The sequence below is a fragment of the Cebus imitator genome, unplaced genomic scaffold (assembly GCF_001604975.1).
Source record: "Cebus imitator isolate Cc_AM_T3 unplaced genomic scaffold, Cebus_imitator-1.0 Scaffold476, whole genome shotgun sequence".
Lineage (NCBI taxonomy): Eukaryota > Metazoa > Chordata > Mammalia > Primates > Cebidae > Cebus > Cebus imitator.
The window spans coordinates 1,354,300-1,360,015 of record NW_016107791.1 but is presented as its reverse complement, the minus strand read 5'-3'; the positions used below and the strand labels follow the sequence as shown (position 1 = coordinate 1,360,015).

At 47.4% G+C, this 5,716-nt stretch overlaps 1 non-coding gene across 1 annotated transcript; it reads right to left on the bottom strand.

The window, feature by feature from the left end:
* Positions 1-3,838: 3,838 nt before the first annotated feature.
* On the bottom strand, positions 3,839-3,945 carry LOC119468708. Its single transcript, XR_005197460.1, has one exon. It is a non-coding gene; the product is annotated as a U6 spliceosomal RNA (small nuclear RNA).
* Positions 3,946-5,716: the final 1,771 nt, after the last annotated feature.

Sequence of the window (5,716 nt, the reverse complement as noted above, 5' to 3'; positions counted from 1 at the left end):
GGAGAGCAAGTACAAGGAAAGATGACATAATGCATTAATAATGCAGGCAGGCGATCGGGTTGGGCTCCTGGGAGCTCCATTAAGGAGCGGCTGCTGCAGTCCTAACGCCAGCTAACGCTCCAACAGGGCAGCGTGTGTCCTTGGGCCTCTGCAGACCACAGGCTGCGGGAACAGAGGTGGCGCCAATGGACGGGAGGCTGGGGAAGGGTTTAACCTTCTCATAAACTCCAGAAAGCACCCCTCCCATTCTTTGATCTGGACAATTGATGTTTTCTCAATCTTACGTAAGTGCTGTGCAGTTTCAAGATTGCTGCCCCACATCCCTCTGACTGCTCTTCCTGGATGCAGCTCAGATTATCAGACCCTCTGGCTCTTCTCTCTGACTCTTTCGCTGTTGTTTTTAAAAATCTTCAATCCATTCTTTCTCTCTATATTTACACCTCCATCTTTTTGTCTCTTTGTCTGTCTGTTCCTGGATTCTTAAGAGCTCTTAAGGAGGCAAGCCTCTTTTTCAGGACAAAGATTCTGTATCTAAAACATGTTGAGCTGGTTTCTCTCAAGTCAGCATCACTGTCACCAAAAGCACGTGCACACAGTCCATCCTCCAAACAGCATGTAGGCCTAGGGCTGAGTGTGGAGCCTGGAACAAAGGGGTCAGCAGCAGGCATCCTGGAACTCACTAAGTGATATTGAACTGATGCAAGGCCAGCTCCTTTCCCATTTCCTGCAGAAACCAGACCTGGATCATCCCAAACAAATCCCCTAATTCGGGGCTTCTCATTCAACAGTCTAAGGAGATGCTTCAGAGTATCCCAGAAACCCTGGAAATGACATGACACTCTTTGTACATATGTGCATTTCTCTGACAAGAGGGTCCACAGAATCCTCGGATCTCAAGGGAGCCTGTGATGGCCCCGAGGATGTGGAAGTATAGCTCTAGTCCTCTTGGACAGCCAGGCACTTAGACAAAACCTTAGATGACCGAGGCATTATGTGGACACTCTGTTCATCTCTGCATCCGTGGCTCCATGTTTCATCCATAGTCTTCCTGTTTCTCACTTGATTTCCCCAAAGTTTTTGTCAAAAGAGATCAAGGACTAGAAATAAAGAAGATGAGAGGAGGCCCAACATTCGCCTAAGACTCAAGTTAAAATGAAAACTGGGGCTGTGTGGTGGCTCACGCCTATAATACCAGCACTTTGGGAGGCTGAAGCAGGTGGATCACCTGAGGTCAGGAGTTCAAGACCAGCATTACCAACATGGAGAAACCCGTCTCTACTAAAAATACAAAACATTAGCCAGGCATGGTGGTAGGTGCCTGTAATCCCAGCTACTCGGGGGATTGAGGCAGAAGAATCACTTGAACCCAGGAGGCAGAGGTTGGAGTGAGCCGAGATCACACTATTGCACTCCAGCCTGGGTGACAAGTGCAAAACTCCATCTGAAACACAAACAAATAAAAATTAGCTGAGCATGGTGCCTGGCACATGCTTGTGGGCCCAGCTACTCCGGAGGCTGAGGTGGGAGGATTCCTTGAATCTGGGAGGTTGAAGCTGCAGTGACCTGTGATGGTGCCACTGCACCCCAGCGTGGATGATAGAGCGAGATCCTATATCAAGAAACAAAAACCCAAAAAACCCAGAGCAAAGGAAAACTCATGCTTCAAGTCTTGGCATCCAAGCACAGGCTGGTGCCTCTATTTTGCAGTAGAAATGAAGTTTGTGTTGGCAACTCAACGTGTTCTCTAGAACAGCCTTCCTTTCCAAGGAAGGACGATTGGAAACAAACATGGGTTGGGCACCTTCAATATGCAAGTTTCTGTTCCAAACAGTCTGATGTGATCCTGAGCACATTCCAGGGAGACCAGACCCTCCAGTTCTTCTTCATTGAGGAGAAACCTGAAATTCCCAAAGGTTAAGAAACTTGAGTGGCCAAGCCAAGATGCGAGTCCAGGTCTTTTTGCCACCAGTCCATCTCTTTCCATTACCCAACATTTGCCTGCATTTAAACAGTAGCTCTTAGGGGCATTTTTCGGGGGAGCAAACCTGGCTAATCCCCACCTCCAGGTTCCTATTTCTCATTGCCTCTTCTCCACCTGGCCAAGTGCTATGCTTCTTTTAAGACTTACGTTCTACTTCATTCCTCAAGACTTTTCTAGATGATTTCAGCACAGAGTGATCTCTCAGTTTAGGATGAATGATGTGGGCAGATATTAGATATACAAAGGGGAGGGCTGCAGAGGACACTTGATTTTCACCCAACATCTAGTTTCCCCTTGATTATTGTCAAACAGATTCTGATTTCTGATTCTTTTTTAACTAAGTAGGCGCTGACCCCATCGCAGTTCTAGGAGTGAATGGAGCTTGGTCTAAGTCAGTTGAAGAAATGTTACCAGTTGTCAGGCCAGGAACGGTTTTATAACCAAATTTTGGCCAGTGGGAAGAGACCGTCTTTCCTTCTTCAGTGGGATGGTTCTACATCTAGAACTGCTGTGGACTTCCTGCCACCCAGCTTGGGGGTGAAGCCCACATGAGGATGGTGGAGCAGCAGGGAAGGGAGTCCTTAAGTTGCCATATCAAACACCTCTGGCCTGCCCTTCCTCTGAACTCTGCTATGAGAGCTGATACATTTCCTTGCAGCTAATTCCGGTTTGAGTTCAGGGTTTTTTGTTACTTGCTGACAAAATCATCACAGCTGCTACTAAACTCTCTCCTTTAACACACAGTGTTGGTGCTGTTCTTCCTGACACCTACCACCTTGTCAACTCTACCATATTGTTCCATGTCGTTATTTAACTTTTCCTATGTTCACATCTTGTCTATGAAGTTGACATCAGCTTTTCCAGCCCACAGGAATGTTTTCTGAATTCTCATAGAGCTCCCAAATAGCAGTCAAATCTGTCATCCATTCTTTCCAGAAATATTTCTTGAGCCCTACTATGTGCAGGAACTAGGGGTATGCAGTGGGGAAGGCAGACACAATTCTACAGCTATGGAGTTGGGAGTCCTCATGAGGAACTCAGATGCTAATCAAATGACCTCAGAAATAAGTCTAGAATGAATGACGACTGGGAAGAGTTAAGAATGCAGGTATCCAGAGCTATGCTAAGGCACAGTACGAAGACCTGCACTGGCCAGGGGATCAGGGAAAGTATCCCAGAGAAACAGATCTGAAGGATGCGTGAGAGTGAACTGGGTGAAAAAACAGGGAAAACGCATTCTAGGCGGTAAAAGAGTATGTCATCTCTTCATCCCGGCGGCCACTGCCCCCATCACTTTTGACCAGAGCATTCTTGTTGCTTTCTAACTGGCCACGCTGCTTGCAGTTTCGTCCCCCTCAAGTCCATCCTCATCCCAGCCATAAGACTTATTTATGAAAAGCCTCCGGTGGTGCCCAACTTCTACCAGGAGAAGGTCAATTTTCTCTTCCTTCCTGCTTTCCTTCCTTCCTCCCTTTTTCTTCCCTCCTTCCTTCTCTTTCTCTCTTTCTTTCTGTCTCTCTCTCTTTTCTTTTCTTTTTTGACACAGGATCTCACTCCATCACCCAGGCTGGAGAGCAGTGGCACAATCTCAGTTCACTTAAACCTCTGCCTTCTGGGTTCTAGCGATTTTCCCACCTCAGGCTCCCGAGTAGCTGGGATTACAGGCATGTCTCCCTGTTTCCCGGCTACTTTTTGTATTTTTAGTAGAGACAGGGTTTTGCCGTGTTGGCCAGGCTGGTCTCAAACTCCTGGACTCAAGTGATTTACCTGGTTCAGCCTCCCTAAGTGCTGGGATTTCAGGCATGAGCCACCGCACTTTACCAAAGTCAATTTTCTTTCTTTCTTTATTTTTTATTTTTAAATATGGAACACTTCACGAATTTGCATGTCATCCTTGCGCAGGGGCCATGCTAATCTTCTCTGTATCATTCCAATTTTAGTATATGTGCTGCTGAAGCGAGCACCAAAGTCAATTTTCTTAACAAGGCTTTTCATGATCCCATCTCTAGTCACCTCTCTAACCTTATTTTCTGCCTCTCCCTGCCTCTGAGAACTCCCTACCTATGATTCTGAACCACAACTAGGCCATCCAACCTTTTCCTCATGTCCTCTCTGCCTAGAACTTTCTTCCAGGCTTGCTTGGCACGGCTGCCCTGATGCAGCTCAGGTGTCATGTCACTTGGATTGGCCTCAGTGGCCCTTCTCTGTGCTGCCACCACAGCTTGTGCATATCAAAATTGTCTGTTCATGGGTGTCTCTCCAATTAGAATGGAGTGTTTCCAGTGTAGGGACCATGTCTCACATATCTTTGTACCCCTTAGAACTCAGCACAGCCAGGTACACAGTATGCTCTCAGGAACCATTCATTAAACTATATTTCAGCACCTACTGTCTTGCCACATAATCTAGCACTGCTCATGTTCCATTTGACTGTATTGTATTTCATTGGCTCTTTCGTGTGTGCTACCGCTGACTGCGCAGGTAGATCTCAAGTTCCTGGAGGCCAAATGACATCTTACATTTCTCAGTAGTCCTCAGAGAATTCAACATTGGTCCCTAAATAAGCGTTCAACAAATGCTAAATTAATAAAGATTTCAGGCTGGGCGCAGTGGGAGGCTGAGGTGGGTGGAAGACTTGAGGTCAGGAGTTTGAGATCAGCCTGTCCAACATGGTGAAAAAAAAAAAAAAAAAAAAAAAAAAAAAAGAGCTGAATGTGGTGATGTGCACCTGTAATCCCAGCTACTCGGGAGACTGAGGCATGAGAACCACTTGAACCCAGGAGGGGGAGATTGCAGTGAGCCTAGATCACACCATTGCACTCCAGCCTGGGTGACAGAGTAAGACTCCATCTAAAAAAAAAATTAATAAAGATTTGAAAGCATACAAGGATGGATGGAGTTAAATAAATTGTTAAACATATTCCTTCCACTTCTCTAGCAGGGAAATTACAAATGAGTCCTCTTGCTGCCAAGATTCTTGCAGGCAGACCTTGGGAGAAAAGGCATCCTAGAAAAGTGAATATTCACCTGGAGAGGGGGTCACTGAGCCATCCCCCTTCTCTCCCCGGTAGTGTCCGGACACCTTTGCTGCTCAAGCTGCCCTCATCTTCCTGGCTGCCAGAGGAGGGATCCTGTGGGTTCCTAGAATACGTGGTCCTGAGCTTTCAGAAGGAGCCCACCATTCCCTCCTCCCTGATTGCACTGTGAGGCAGCTAAGTAACCCTTGTGTATTACGGCCCAGGAGCTCCGGTCCTTCTCTTCTGCTGCGATGGCTCCCTCGGCCCAGGAGAGCATATGTGCTCCTGCTAGTGGTCTGGAATTATTCTTTCCTGTCAACCCAGGCTCCCAGGAGGTCTTGAGAGAGGCAGAAGTCTGGAGAGATAATGCAGGCTGCTTACTCACTTCTGGGGTCTAAACTCTGGAAACACTGAGCAGGCTTGGGCCTGAGGCAGTCCAGATGACAGCCAGCAAAGTTTGCTGAGGGTTTGCTGAGTGGGCTGAGTTATATCCCAGACCCTGGGAGGCAGGCAGGGAAGAGGAGCTGAGGAAGGGACCAGTGAGTCCTCTATGAGGTGTCCCCTTAAAAATCCATCACTCAGGCCCATTTGCAGAGGGGAGCAAGGACTTGCCTGATGCAGAGAGAAGCCCTGGCAGAGGCTGCCCAAGGCCCTGGACTGGCACCTGGTCTTGCCTGGACTTGGATGTTGACCCCTCAGTAAAGTATTGCTTTTTATT